Source organism: Ochlerotatus camptorhynchus, unplaced genomic scaffold, assembly GCF_037179485.1.
Source record: "Ochlerotatus camptorhynchus isolate MF236.1 unplaced genomic scaffold, CSIRO-AGI_Acam_v1.1 ptg000781l, whole genome shotgun sequence".
NCBI classification, from domain to species: Eukaryota; Metazoa; Arthropoda; class Insecta; order Diptera; family Culicidae; genus Ochlerotatus; species Ochlerotatus camptorhynchus.
Window position 1 is genome coordinate 131,298 of NW_027041246.1, and position 16,203 is coordinate 147,500.

At 39.4% G+C, this 16,203-nt stretch overlaps 1 protein-coding gene across 1 annotated transcript in view; it reads right to left on the minus strand.

The window, feature by feature from the left end:
• Vha36-1 (V-type proton ATPase subunit Vha36-1) overlaps positions 1 to 16,203 on the minus strand; it is a 31,165-nt gene that overhangs the window by 562 nt on the left and 14,400 nt on the right. The window lies entirely within an intron of this gene.

The following is a 16,203-nucleotide window of genomic DNA, read 5'->3' on the forward strand; positions in this document are numbered from 1 at the left end:
CATACTTCTAGTTTTCACTGGAAATCCTATATATGAGTGCTCATTGCAAGACAGCCTAATATTACATGATATAAGCCATAGTCTGAACGTACTATAACACAGCAACATTTTCCATAAAGCCCATTGTTCCCATTGAAAAAAAAAATAAAAAAATATGCCGTTGTTCTTCATTACATGAATCCAAGTTATACCCAGCTACAAAAGCGCTAGCGAATTGTTTGATTTGAAACATTAGAGGTGTGCTAACTTTAAAAAATTGGTGGGGTTGTGCACAAGACACGACCGCATGGTTGACGTAGACTACGTTAAGCTGTGTAGTGAAATTCTCGTGCGTTTTTATAGATATTGATTTAAAATACAGTAGATGTAACCTATGATTTCGGTCCTATGTACATATTTTGGATTTCCTACTTAGGCTGTGAACCATTTGCCGAGTTAAATTTAACTCGTGGTTAAAAGTGACATTTCGAAAGATATTTTCTATGTTCGAAAATCGACCGGTTTTCGAGAAGAACTAAGGCTGTGAATCATTTGCCGAGTTAAATTTAACTCGTGGTTAAAAGTGACATTTCGAAAGTTATTTTCTATTTATTTATTTTATTTATTATTTTATTGAAGAGGTTTTAAATTTTAACAAATTCATTCGCCTCTAATTATTTTCTATGTTCTAATCCCTGTGCTATCAATCGACCAGTTTTTGAGAAGAACTTAGCCAAGGTTGTCTAAATTTAACTTCTTGTCTTTAGAAGTAACCACGCTCGGATAGTAGGGTTAATCGATAACTTTCCATCTGTCAAATTTTAACCAAAAGTTAAAATAATCCACCATATGGTTCAGAGTAAATTCTTGGTTAAATTCAGGACCCCATAAAAATGCGAATACATATTCTATTAAATTTGGTTCCTAAATAACAATCAGATATGAGTAAGGCTTTCTTCAGGTGATTCATTGAGGCGTCCAGCAATGACCGTCATGATGGCTGATATTCTCTAGCACTTCAAGATTTCTAGGGCACAAATCTTGGACGGTTGTAACATCACTCATGAAATTGAAACGCCTTGTGTACTGGACTGCAACAAACGTGAAGTTCCAGTTTCTTTGTTATAAGTTTTGTGAGAGCTGATATCTGTACTCTTGTAATTTTTATGTGGTAATGAGATTGATCAGAAATAAGGTTTCTTCAGCGATTCAACTTCAAAACGCTAAACGGAGTGCACAATTTTGCACCAATGTTATGCAACATTTCAAGAGCAAATTTTCATTATGTCGTAAGTAACATTCGCACCAATCCGAGAAAAATAAAGTTTTGTTTTGATGACCGAAAGGTTATTCCTATTTCCAAGTAAACACATATAATCTCATAGTGATAGCAATGTTTAACATATTTAGCAGGGTTTTAATCATACAAATGCAAATCGCTAGCTTTCATGCTAAAAAATACTGGTTTTTGAGTCAAAAGTTATTATACGTCGTTTGGTGGCCCCTATTGTTACTTAAGTCAAAGTGTATTTACCAGGATATTCGGGAGAATTATCAATTACGTCTCCTTACGTGCAGCCCATTCATCATTTTAGAACTACCGACATCATCTTAGCAACAAACAGTTCGATTTATTCACTTTAAAATAATGAGAAAGCGAAACGACGAACGCACACTTTTCACGGGTTTCTCAGCGCTGTTACTTAAGTCAAACGGCATCTCCATAGAAATTGGGTGACTTAAGTAACATCGAAAACTATTTTGATCGGAAGGTGATTACGTCAAAAAGCAATTTGACTGGCAAATAAATTTAAAAATAGGATTTGATCCTATATTCGGACAGTATATAGTGTAATAGCAGGAGAATCGATTGACACTGATAGCTCGACTTTGTTTACCTTTGTTACATTCGACGTAATGAAAATTTGCTCTTGATTTCATAGTTGATCGGGATATCAATTAGCCATGAATCCCTCAAATAAGTTCTTGGTACATCTTTTATCTACCGATTGAACAAATAAAAAAAAATACTAAGGCTGTGTTCCATTTGGAAAATTTTCACTTAGATTTGACACTTCGAAAATAAATTAAGATGTTCGAAAATCCCTGTTGTTTATCGGCCGATTTTCGAGAAAGCGTCTGTCAAAATTGATTCCTTGTCTGTCAGAAATAAGTCTGCTGGATAAGCAGGTTTATTTGAAAATTTTCCATCTGTCAAATTTAAGTAAACATTCACCAAATGGAACACAGCCTTAATAACTTGAGCACAGAATCATTTCTTGTTGTGTTTGTTGTATTAGATGCGAGATAAAAACTTCTTTTATCGATATGTGTGCTGAAAATACCTGTGCCGAGTGGATTCAAGGAGAAAGTCGACGAAGAGAATCTTGCCAGTGTTACTTAGGACCTAATTCAATGTTTAGATTGAATTATTTTGCTTAGCTGTAGCAATGTAAACAGAAAATCGAAGAAGAGAATCGAACATTACAAGTAGGCCCTTTTGAACGCTCACTTTCGAATTTCAGAACCTAGCACTGAAAAACCTTGACGATACCTCTATTTATGCTAAGAGATAAGCATTGCAAGTCCTACTTGAAGAATTATACAATCGAACGGCTGGCTATGCCTCGCCCCCATCAGCAAAAAAAACTGGGGTTGTATAAACCGTTCTATAGCATAATTTTCCAAGTAGGAGGGACTTTCATAGCTAATCTAAAAGCACAGACAAACAGACATAACACATTGTATATTTCTCACTGTAAAACATCGTCGCTAAAACATTACCGCCATCTGTTGAGTCACTGTGGTGGATAGTACGCTGAACAGATGGCGGTAGTGTGTAAACGTCAAACGCAAGGGAATTGACTATGCGCGCCACAGGTGGTGGTACTACCAACTACGATGCTTTTAAATTGACCGCTAAATGCTTGTTGGATGAACAACTTGCGAGAGTTACGTCTGTTTGTCTGTGCTAAAAGCATAAATAGAGCGTCTGATAATTTCAGTGCTTGGAACAGAAAACTGCAATCTGTGTAGGAACATCTTTCTTATCACATACTGTTCCCGTTTTCTTATGCAAAATAATGAATGTGCGTTCACAAAACGCACAAAATCCTAAAAAACCATATTAAGATTTTTTTTATTCAATCAATAGATTAAAGATGTACCGATAATTAAATGGAGGGAAAAATGTTCTGATCGCGAAATATTGATGATCAATACCGAAATTGTCCAACCCGTTTTGTGTGGTGTGCTGCTGATTTTCAGTGTTGCTCAGTGGGAACTTTCATAAATAACGTAGTAGTTGAGGGAGGAGAGGGATTTCAGAAGTTGGGACCGACCATGTATTAGGTGTATTGCAAAACACGCTCCGAGGGGGAAGGGCTACTTCCAAGGCTGTGTCGCAATGGGCGAGTTAAATTTATCTCGTGGTTAAAAGTGACAGATGAGTTATCGAATAACTCTGCTATACGAGCGTGGTTATTTCAGAGCGACTAGAAGTTAAATTTTGGTAACCGTGGCTGAGCTCTGTTTGAAAACTGATCAATTTCCGGCATTACTGAACATTGAAAATAACTTTCGAAATGTTACGATAAAAAAAAAACTCGGCAATTGGTACACAGCCCACGAAGTATTTCTCGATTACTTTTTCGAAGGAACGTATAAGCTTTTGTAAACAACGCATTTGATCGTCGATTTGGCGTAACTGGCAGCTCACCCACGCATGCTAACACTACCATGAGATATAAGAAATTTTCCCCTACCTGATTTAGTGGTGTTAGTATGTGGGGTGAGCTATTAGTTATGCCAAACCGACGATAAAATGCGTTGTTTACAGAAGCTGATATGTCCTTTCGAAAAGTAATCGAGATTTGTAGTTTTCATTCAGCCAAGCAGCGCTTGCTCCATCGAGGCGACGTTGCTACCAGCAGCCAGTGATCTCGACGGGAACGACGCGCAAAGTTCGAGGTGCAAAACACTTGACAAGAACCGCCTTCCTACTGCTGCTTCTACCTGCTTACCCGCCGTCCAAAGCGAAAATGAGTTGAGGCACATCAGCAGCGCTGTTTTATAGCTTTTCAGATTCAAGCAGCACGACGTGCAACCAAATTGTACTTGATTATGAGGACTGGGTTTGGGGAGAACGTTTATTTCATGATAAAATTATCACTTTTTATTTGTCCATTTTTATTAAAACAGCATTTTATGAAAACTTGAAAAAAGCGTTTATTGCAACAGCTTACGAAAGGTATTTCCTATCGATTGGTGTATTTGGATTTTCGTTTCATCTATAAATGACAAAGTTATAAGCGTTCAAAATCTTACACCTTTTCGTGGCGGTCGCAATTTTAGATTTTCGATTTACCCCCAGTACCTTCCCGTAAGACGAAGTCAACGTAAAAAAAAACACGATGTCACTCGGCCCTCCAACAACTCGCCAGCGTGTTTGTGCGCAACTGGATCTAAGCGGCCATGTATTCAAAACGAATTTGATGAAAAAATTACTCTCCCTTCCCCTTTCGCCACGTGTTTCCTATACATAATACATTACTTGTCACATAAACTTATACCCCGTACAGACTATGGCTTATAACATGTAATATAGGCTGTCTTGCAATGAGCACTCATACATCTAGTTTTCACTATTAAACCTATGTATTAGTGCTCATTGCAAGACAGCCTACATTACATGATGCTCGCCCACGCATGCTAACACTACCACAAGGTAAATTTTCCCCTACCTGATAGTGGTGTTAGTATGCGTGTGCGGGCTACCAGTTACGCCAAATCGATATTTACAAAAGCTAATACGTCCCTTCGAAAATGTAATTGAGAAAATGTATTATTTGAGATTGTAAAATGACTTTACCCCGTTTGGCATAATGGTTATTTGGCATAACTGCCGCTTGACATAAAGGCTATTAGACATAGGCGCGAAAAAAAAACTGTTCTTGTTCAAAAGAACGGTAAACACTGTTACCCAGGCATGGAAAATCATTTGCATTCATTTCGTGCATTCATTTCGTGCATTCATTTACATTATTTGCCTCTTTACTTTTTTCTTCAACAGCACTCCGCAAAATGATGTATAGAGTTTTTGCAAGTTTTGTTATTAGCTACAACTTTTGTAAACACGTTAATCCGTATCTCTTATGCATGGCGAACTAGAGCTAACAGAAGCCACTACTTTTTTTCAGTGAATGTATTTTACATTGTATGTTACTTAAATCATTACTTTCCCTTTTTTTATCACGAGCTGTTCTTTCATATTCTGTTTAGGTACAAAAATGAGGCAATATAACTATTTATCAGTATAACCATTTCCACATTTATGCACAGGGCCTACACCGCAAATAGTTTTCATGTAGCTTTCATTGGAAACGCATATGCTTTTCATCCATAATCAAAATTAATGGAATTCATCTGAGTTTCACATAACATTTATGCGATCACATTAATTTAATATGATTTTTCATATGAATTTCATAGACCTCATAATATTCATGTGATTTTGTGGTGGGATTTGCTGCTATGTGATCACAGGAAAGCTATGTGAAAATCACATGGATTTCATCCATTAGCTATGTGATAAATTTTTTAAGTGTAGATAAGCATTTTTATAGGGCCCCCCTTAACTTAAGCGGCATCCTTTGTTGCGATTGCGAAGATTTCACTAAAAGCGGATTGTTTCATTTTAGAATTCAAAATAAAACTCAAATTTTTCGGGCAAATTCTAAATGTTTTCAATCATTACATGTAATGCGCGGTACAAAACGCAACCCCTTGAATGGATTTATGTTCGATTGTCAAATCCAATTTGACATGAGATTTTTTTTATAAAACAGCAAAAAAAATTATGTTCTATTTAATTCCACTTAATTAATTTTGGTATCAATTACAGATACGTATTTCGACTACAATGTACAGTCTTCATCAGTGTCATTCCGAGCAAAGGCGGATATCAAAATAATATCAAAATTATATCAAATTATGTTTTTGAACATGTTTTGGTATACAATTTTTTTTTTTAACTTCAGTTGAAATCTTATTTTGAAATTATTTTGAAATATAATTAAAAACAAAATTTGATATTTTTTGAAAAGAGCATCCACATTTATCACTGAAATCTACATTTTTTATTTTTGAAGTTGGATAACGTCTTTCGGCAACATACGGGGGTACAAAATTGAAAACAGTCATTTTGGATGCGTTACGAAAAATTTAAAGATTTTGAACGATAATAACTCAACCGTCTCTCGATAGATTTACGAGATAATGGCATCAATCGATTGGAAATATTTCTAGCAATTTGCTGAATGTTTCAAAACTATTGATTTCATTCTGTAAACTATTGAAAAATGGTTAAAAGTAAACCATTGTCTAAAGATGGTGAAAATCGATTGATTTTTTTATATTCTTATACTTTCCCCAACCGAGACATCAGTTGCGAGTATCTGACACCTCTGATATTTTCTGTTCTACTATATAAGCGTCCAACAAGGTCGCCCGTTCCATCATTGTCTATCCGATCGTCGACCCAGGAGCAGAGCAGCAGAGCAGCAGTATGAAAAAACGAATCGATATTTTCGAAGGCGAACACAACCTATTCTTGCTAGTGATTCTGTCCAATTGTTAGGTATCCAAATTATAGTCATTCGTAACTTTATTATTGAATATATGGATGAATTATCTATTATTGAATAACTATTATTTACGATAATTACATGAAAGAAATAACATATAAACTACAAACAAAACGTGACTACTAAAATCTCGAAAAGATATTCTCACAAGTATATTTCACGCAACCAGGAATCTCAAAACCATTAGACGCTATAATGATACTCTGCACATGTTAGACACAAGAAAAGGCCAAAAAGCAAGCGTCCGACACACAAAACCCGCCAAATTCACTGGCAGTCACAATCAACGATTCTACGAATCGCGAGCGCTCACGAATCATAAAACCGCTGACTGCGTCACTCTGAAAGCGAAACTGACAGGCTCTATGCGTCAAACACCCGCCCTCCAATCTCCTCCCGCATCCAACAACACAAACCTCCATTACAACATCTAACGAATTCAAAACTCCGAAAATCACTCATCTATAGAAAGTGAGTGGAAGCAACCCTGCATGCAACTATTCTTCATGATACGCTTTGTCTGTCTATCTTTCTATTAGGCCTGTGGACATGTGTTAGCTTCGAAACTTCTAACCAAACTAGGAAAATTTTGAAATCACAAAAAAAAAATTCAAAGGTAATTACAAGCAAAATACATATTGATTATTTTACGCAAAACCGAGCAAGTAATATTAAATCTCTTGTATTGTATGCTAATGCTAATTGACTGTAACAAAAATAATATGCTTAAATAAAATAAAATATTAATAAAATGCTTTGCAAAATTTACTAGAAGGTCATTACTTTATTGGTGAGAAGTTTCTAATAAGCCCTCCCAGTTCCTCTGTATACAGAACAAATCTGATACTATAATCAGAATTGCTCAGTCTGCATGAAGCAGCCGATTGCATCAAGGAAGTTCTATTAACAACCAAGAATTAATCGTTTGAGGTATACTGAAGCATTAAGAAGGTGATATGTGTCACTATGGGAAATCATCATCGTTGCAAATATAAAGAAATTAAACATAACCCTTTGCTTCAGTACCGTCAACCTCCATGTCCATGGGGAGGGACAATTGTTGCAGTTGAAAAGTGGCTTATTAAAACAAAAAGAATCCTATTTTGATGAATTTGAATATAATTTCAACCGGAATTGTTTGTTTAAATACAACTAACGTTTTTTTGGTTCAATGCAAACAATTTTCTGTCCGTGTATGACGTGAGACACGTACAAGCTGGAACCACTTCGTTTGTGCTGGAACTCAAAGAATTACTTCGAACAGGATATCAAACAAATTCAGGACCAATCCAAATGAGACCAGAAACCAACAAGGCATCGGGGCGTTATATACTCGGAGAGGTATTTGATAAATAATCAAAAAGTGGTAAGTTAAAATCATAGTGGAGCCAAGGATCATGAGAGGTAATTGTCAATAATTCATTAATTAGTAGAAATCTCGATAACTTTTTCAAGGGAGCGTATCGGCTTTTGTAGGCGGTGCGTTTGGTCATCGATTTGGCGTAGCTGGTGGCTCGCCCGCGCGTGCTGGCACTATCATCAGATAGGGGAAATTTTCCTCTACCTGCTGGTGGTGTTGATAAGCGCTTGCGAGCTGCCGGTTGCGCCGGATCGACGATCGGATGCATTGTTTGCATGAGCTGGTGCTTCCCTTTGAAAAAGTAATCGAGAAATAACCATATTATCCTGTAATTGATATTACTATTTTTTTACAGTAATGTCCCGATTTTGTCAGCAACCTGATGAATTTAGGGCTGACAAAAACGGGACACTAACAAAATCGGGACATTTTTTTTTGCTTAATTTTTTTAACATCTTTAAATGCTGTTTGATAATGAAAGATTTATGTCTTAGTAATCATTCAATATGTACGAGCCCATTTAGGGGGGCGGGGGAGCTGGAATTTTAAACTTTTCGTAAGTGTCATATAAGGAAAGACATCTTACATTGATGGCGGGGGGGGGGGGGGGTGTCTAAATGGACTTAGGTAAGAATTGAATGGCCACTCAATGCATATGTGGTTAAACATTTTCTGTAAGAACAACAATAATAATACATAGTGCATAATAAAGACTTGCATATGTCCACATAACATATGTGGAACTTCATGCAAAACTGCTGACTAAAAGTTGACCCCTTTATTGTGTTTCTTCTGTGGTATAACTGGTATAGCCGGACATCGATCTGTCAAAATTTAATTTTCGTGATTCGACACTGTGTCTTCATATGGGCCAATGTCGGAAACGTAAGCAATGGCTTCTTTCGTAAATATCTTGTAATTCAAAGTCAATCCATGACGAGGCTCGGTAGCTCAGTGGTTACCGTTTCTGCTTACTGAGCAGAAGGTCGGGAGTTCAATCCCAGGCCCGTCCCCTTCCTTGCAATTTGTCACTTTGCCTTATTCTATACCCACTAGATTTTAATGAAAACAAATTCTTCTTTAACACCGGTCGCATCACTTACCACAGTGTGGGTCCTGATCTAAAAATAAAAATTGGATGAGTGCGCGCGCGTGTGTGTGTGTGTGTGTGTGTGTGTGTGTGTGTGTTTGTGTATTATAATCGCTCTACCAAAAAACGATCCCTGCGTGTGCGTGCAACCTTTCCCCACATCCAACATCCCAGTGATTTCTCGTGGAAGCGCAGAGGATTTCTCGGTTTCCTTCACAGCGAGTACCACGTCAACACATTCCTTCCCATTCCCTAGTTGACCTGCATTCGGACACGGCCGGCGCTGGTATTGCTAAATATTAGATCTTCAGTTCTTACACATTGAGGATGAATGTTAGTCCCAAACATCATCTGTTGGTTCTCTGTGTAATTGCAGCTGATCTGGTAATAACAGAGCAGCAACCGTGGGCGGTCAATCTGATTTTTTTTTTTTTTTTTTTTTTTGTAATTCAAAGTCAATCCATCATTCCTAGTTGAACACTCAGTCGGTTAACAACGTCCCGGTCTCAGTCACACGGCATCTAGTTTTTTTCGGAGTTTTTTTTTCCGCCCGAGCGGTTTTTTCACCCCCCCCATTGGGTGCCCCAAGTGACCAGTGTGCAACAGAGGAAGTGGAATTCCATGGGCCGAGCCCCTTGGAGTTGCCATCCAGCTTTAGTTCACCCCGGTAATCCATCCGGTCGTCAAGCCATTTTTTCATCATCGTGCCGACCCACCAACACCAATCATCACCACCAGCAGCAGCAAACGGACCATCTAGCTGCAACGGCTGATAGGTTGTTTACAACCGGCATAAGTATTAGACAATACATTTTGCAAGTCCATTGCCTCCCTATTGTAGTTTAATTTTGCCTCGTGGCGCGTGACTCTGTCTCTCACCCCTGGTAGGGGAGTATGGGTCATAGTGAGACAACTTTTTGCAAGTAGATATAAGTTTTTTTTTTTTTTTGTTTCGATTTTTTTTTTCTTTTTGATTTGTTCGTACGTCGGGCAAAAAATTTAAGTACTAGTAATTAAAATTAATTAATTAGTGAAGGTTTTAATTTTTTTTTTTCCTTCTTAAGTGGTTGCGCACCGCTTTTGCGCAACACTTATGGCATCTTCCGATGCCTACGTTACGCGAACCAGATACTATGAACCGTCTTCGAAAGGACCATGGGTTGTCTTTTTTCGGCCCAAAAATAAACCCTTGAAAACTCTCGACATAACGAGAGATTTGCTGCGTAAGTATCCGGGAATCTTGGTACACAAAGAAAGATTCAACAAACTGCGTGTAGAAGCACCGACTTATGATGTGGCAAATAAAATTGCTGATCACGAGCTTTTTAGTGTTGAGTATAACATCTACATCCCTTCTCGAGATGTGGAGATAGAAGGCGTGGTCTCCGACGCGAGTCTGACTGTCGAGGACTTGAAACATGCCTCGGGAACTTTTAAAAACTCGACATTCGCTACCGCGCTAGTGAAGATACTGGATGTAAGGCAACTGCATTCAGCATCTTTGCTAGACGGTAAAAAAGTTTATAAACATTCAGACTCGTTCCGGGTGACTTTCGCAGGTTCAGTTCTCCCAAACTTTGTTAAAATTGATGGTGCTTTTTTTCCGGTGCGGTTGTTTGTACAGAGGGTATATAATTGTACCAACTGCAAAAGGCTGGGACACTCGGCCAGCCATTGCGGCAACAAAACTCGTTGTGGCAAATGTGGTGAAAACCACAAAGAGGATTCTTGCCACAAAGAATCAGTAAAATGCGCTTACTGTGGCGAGAATCCTCACCCCTTGCAGGAGTGCCCGATGTACAAACAGCACTCCGATAAAGTGCAGCGTTCAATCTCTGGACGCTCCAAGCAGACATATGCTCAAATGTTGAAGGCTGCATCAGCCGTCCAAGATGCAAACCAATTTTCGGTTTTGTCAGTTGAAGAATCGGACTCTGACTCATCCGATGAAGGTGATTCTACGGTGGTACACGCACCTTCAAAAATGGACGGTTCCTCAAAAAGAAAATGCCCCTCCCCGAAAGTGCGCCGTAAGAAAACTAAAGTCACCTCCAGACGATTGCCAAATTCCCAGGGTAATGGGGATGAAAAAACAAAACCGAAGGCTCCTGTTGATCCAATCCCTGGATGCAGCAAGAATTTTCCGCCATTGCCCAACAAAGATAAAAAAAATAAAAAAGCTGCTCCTCAAACTTCTCAAAAGAAATCCAAGTCCGAACGAGGTTTGCTAGTTTTGTCGGACATTGTGGAATTCATATTAAACATGTTCAACATACAAGACCCTCTAAGAAGCTTAGTTTCTGCCTTGCTTCCAACGTTAGAATCATATCTTAAGCAATTGACTGTTTCATGGCCCCTCCTTGCATCAATCATATCTTTCGATGGATAATTCGTCGAACGAGGTTGAAGATATGATCACTGTGCTACAGTGGAACTGCCGTAGTCTAGTGCCTAAACTAGACTCGTTCAAATTTTTACTTCACAATTCTGATTGTGATATATTTGCTCTCTGTGAAACATGGCTTTCTTCCGATAAAGAACTCAACTTCCACGATTTTAACATTATTCGCCTGGATAGAGACGATTCTTATGGAGGAGTACTTTTAGGGATCAAAAAGTGCTACCCTTTCTACAAAATTTCCCTTCCTGCTCTATCAGGCGTCGAAATCGTCGCTTGCCAAATAAATGTGAAGAACAAAGATCTTTGCATAGCTTCAGTATACGTTCCACCAAGAACCTCCATTAGCCGTAGTCAACTCTGGAATCTAGTTTCGATTCTTCCATCCCCAGTATTAATTCTGGGTGATATGAACTCCCATGGTACTGGGTGGGGCGATCTATATGACGACAATAGAGCGGCTATTTTTTACGATTTATGTGACGATTTCAATTTGACTATTTTGAACACTGGTGAAGCGACACGTATAGCAAATCCTCCGGCTCGAGAAAGCCGACTCGACCTATCTTTGTGTTCAAGATCGCTATCATTGGATTGTCAGTGGAAGGTTATCAATGATCCCCATGGTAGCGATCATTTGCCAATCATCATTTCAATAAAGTGTGGCCCTCACTTTGCAGAACCATCTCGGGTTCCATTTGATCTTACAAGGAACATCGACTGGCAGAAATATGCAACGGCGGTGACAATCGGTGTCGAATCAATAGATACGCTTCCACCATTGGAAGAATATCGATTCCTAGCCGATTTGATTTACAAAAGCTCACTGGAAGCACAAAAAAGAAAAGTTCCAAGTGCACCCTTTAAAAGGAGACCAGCCACACCTGGTTGGGACGAAGAATGCACAAAATTGTATGTAGAAAAATCTGATGCTTTCAAAGCTTTTCGTAGACACAAAACCTCCACTTACTTCGAGGAATATTCAAAGCTTGAGACAAAGCTGAAACAATTAATCAAAACAAAAAAACGCGGTTATTGGCGCAATTTCGTCGAGGGACTCTCACGAGAAACCTCAATGAACACCTTGTGGAGGGTGGCTCGCAACATGCGTAACCGCTCATCTTTCAATGAGAGTGAAGAATACTCCAACCGATGGATATTCGATTTCGCTAAAAAGGTCTGTCCGGACTCAGTTCCAGCACAAAATATTCTTCGAGAAGCGTCTCCTAGCGGCGGCTCTCTGGATAGACCATTCTCAATGCTGGATTTCTCTATGGCTCTTCTTTCATCGAACAACTCCTCACCGGGAAGCGATATGATTAAATTCAATCTTCTGAAAAATCTCCCAGATATCGCTAAAAGACGCTTGCTAGATTTATTCAATTCCTTGCTAGAAAACAACATTGTACCGCCTGAATGGAGACAGGTCAAAGTAATAGCCATTAAAAAACCTGGCAAATCAGCGTCTGACCATAACTCATATCGTCCGATTGCTATGCTTTCGTGCATTAGGAAATTGTTGGAGAAAATGATCCTTCGGAGACTCGATCACTAGGTCGAATCAAATAACTTGCTATCAAATACACAGTTTGGGTTCCGCAAGAGCAAAGGAACAAACGATTGTCTAGCGCTGCTTTCCACAGATATTCAACTGGCCTTTGCACACAAGGAGCAATTGGCTTCAGTATTCTTGGACATTAAGGGGGCTTTTGATTCAGTTTCCATTGAAATTCTGTCAGACAATCTGCACAGATGTGGACTTTCTGGAATTTTAAATAATTTCTTGTACAATTTGTTGTCAGAAAAGCAAATGAACTTTTCCCTTGGACAACTGACAACTTCCAGAATTAGCTACATGGGCCTGCCCCAAGGCTCATGTCTCAGCCCTCTTCTTTATAACTTTTACGTCAAAGATATCGACAACTGTTTGGCAGAACAATGCACGCTAAGACAACTTGCAGATGACGGTGTGGTTTCCGTAAGAGGTCCACATGCCGTGGACTTGCAAGGACCATTGCAAAATTCCTTAGATAACTTGTCTTCTTGGGCTATGAATCTAGGGATCGAATTCTCGCCGCAGAAAACTGAACTGGTAGTGTTTACTCGAAAGTGGTACCCAGCCCAAATGCAGCTTAATCTTTTGGGCAGAAACATTACCCAATCATTGTCTTTCAAGTACCTTGGGGTCTGGTTTGATTCAAAGTGCACTTGGAATGCCCATATTACGTATTTGAAGCAAAAATGTCAGCAGAGGATCAACTTTCTCCGTTCAATTTGCGGCACATGGTGGGGTGCTCATCCGGGAGACCTCATAACGCTTTATAAAACAACTATTCTCTCTGTTCTAGAGTACGGCTCTTTCTGCTTTCTCTCGGCAAGAAAAAGTCACCTAATAAAATTGGAACGAATTCAATATCGTTGTCTGCGTATTGCTCTAGGCTGTATGCACTCAACGTTCTGGCAGGAGTAACACCCCTCCAGAACCGTTTCTGGGAGCTCTCTCTCAGAATACTAATCAAATGCGGAGTGACGAACACACTTATAATTGCTAATTTTGAAGAAATTCTTGGGCTGAACACACAATCTCGATTTATGAGAATCTACCACCACTACATATCATCAGATATGTGTCTTCCTTGTTATACTCCAGACCGTGTTTACTTCACCAATCGCAGTTCCTCAATTGAATATGATCTGACCATGAAACAAGCAACTCATGGGATTCCCGATCAACTTCGACCTATTATTATTCCGCGTATTTTTACTGAAAAGTACCAACAAGTCAATTGCATGAAAAGATATTTTACAGACGGGTCCCGTCTCAATGGATCCACTGGCTTCGGTGTCTTCAATGAAAACTCTAGCGCCTTCCGCAAACTTCAGGAACCTTGTTCCGTTTTTGTTGCTGACCGGCAGCAATCAACTTCGCACTGGGGATGATTTCCAACATGCCCGCAGACCATTACTTCATCTTCTCGGATAGTCTCAGTTCCATTGAGGCTATTCGGTCGATGAAACCAAGTAGGCACTCATCTTATTTCCTTTCAAAGGTAAGGGAGCAGATGTGTGTGCTGGTCGAAAGATCATATATGATTACCTTTGTATGGGTCCCCTCACATTGCTCAATCCCAGGCAATGAGAAGGCGGACTCTCTCGCAAAGGTGGGCGCGCAGGAAGGCGAATTGTATGACAGGCAAATTTCACACGATGAATTTTACCATTTAGTGCGTCAGAGTACCTTTTCGAGTTGGCAAACCGATTGGGACACTGGAAATCTTGGACGGTGGTTACATTCAATTATTCCTAATGTTTCTTCGAGAGCGTGGTTTAAAGGCTTGGGCTTAAGTCGTGACTTCATTCGCGTGATGAGTAGACTTATGTCCAACCACTACTCGCTAGATGCTCATCTCAATAGAATAAACCTCGTGGACAGCAACATCTGTCGGTGTGGAAACGGTTACGATGACATCGAACACGCAGTTTGGCAATGTACGGATAATGACGCCGCCAGAGAGCGACTTTTGAATACCCTCGAGGCCCAAGGAAGACAACCCTATGTTCCTATCAGAGACGTGTTGGCAACCCGTGATCTCTGCTATATGCAGTCCGTTTATGTTTTTCTTCAAATGTCTAGTATAAGAATTTAATTCCTTTTGTCTTTTGTCTCTCTTTATTAGTTTTTGTTTGTCTTGTCCCCCCGTCTCGATGAGTCTCATCGTCGCCCACTGGTCACCCACCATAGCCGGTCGAACTCCGGACGAAGCTAGAACAGCACTACCGTTCATACTGGCGACAACGCTCTGATGAGACAACGAAACCCTACCCCAAGCTCCTCCCCTGATCCTATCCTTCGAAAATGTACCCTTCTAACCTCGAGTAAGCCGCGAGTAATCGGCCCAACTCCTACTAGACATAGAATTAAGTGAATCTTGTTACACACAGTGAACAATGAATTATCGGCTCCGTAAAGCTAACGCGATTGAGCCTTCCAAATAAACGAACTAGATAAAAAAAAAAAAAAAGTCAATCCATGTAACCCAGTAACCCAGCAATTCTATCAGCTATGGGGACTTTCTCTATACACAAACATCGTGGTGGCTTACTTAAGCGAGTTTTCATTCTCAAGAAATTCGTGGAAAAGTCAGTGTTTACGTTTGTGACATTGGCCCTTGTGAAAGAAAATCAGATATTTGGTTGTATGCTCAGTACACGCTATTCGAAAACTACGCAAATTTGAGTCAAATCCACCCTGATCAGTCAAAACTGAATCTATCAAAAAATGGGTAAACTATGTTGGGAGTGACAGGTTAACAATTGAACAACGTCGGTCGGATCCATGCCAATATTGCTCATGTGTCAGCTTGTCACTTCCAACATAGTTTACCCATTTTTGAGTAGGTTCAGTTGTGACCGATCCGGGAGGATTTTACCCAAATTGGAGTAGTTTTGAAATAACGTGTAAGTATTGACGTTGACGATGGCTTTCTAGCTCTTTACTCCTATAGAGATTGCTTGAGTGTGATTGTGTCAGTGATTTGTTTTCATCGGGAAAAATTTCCGCTATGAAGTTTTTTTTTTCCTGATGAAAACATTTTGCGTATACAAGACGTTGTGTGCGTACGATAAACGTCAGCAATCTCTATGGTAAATACCCGAAGGCTAGCGGATTTTGTCTTTTCTCTTCATTCCACCATGGTACCAGCGAGCCACCGTTTCTTCATGCAAAGATTAA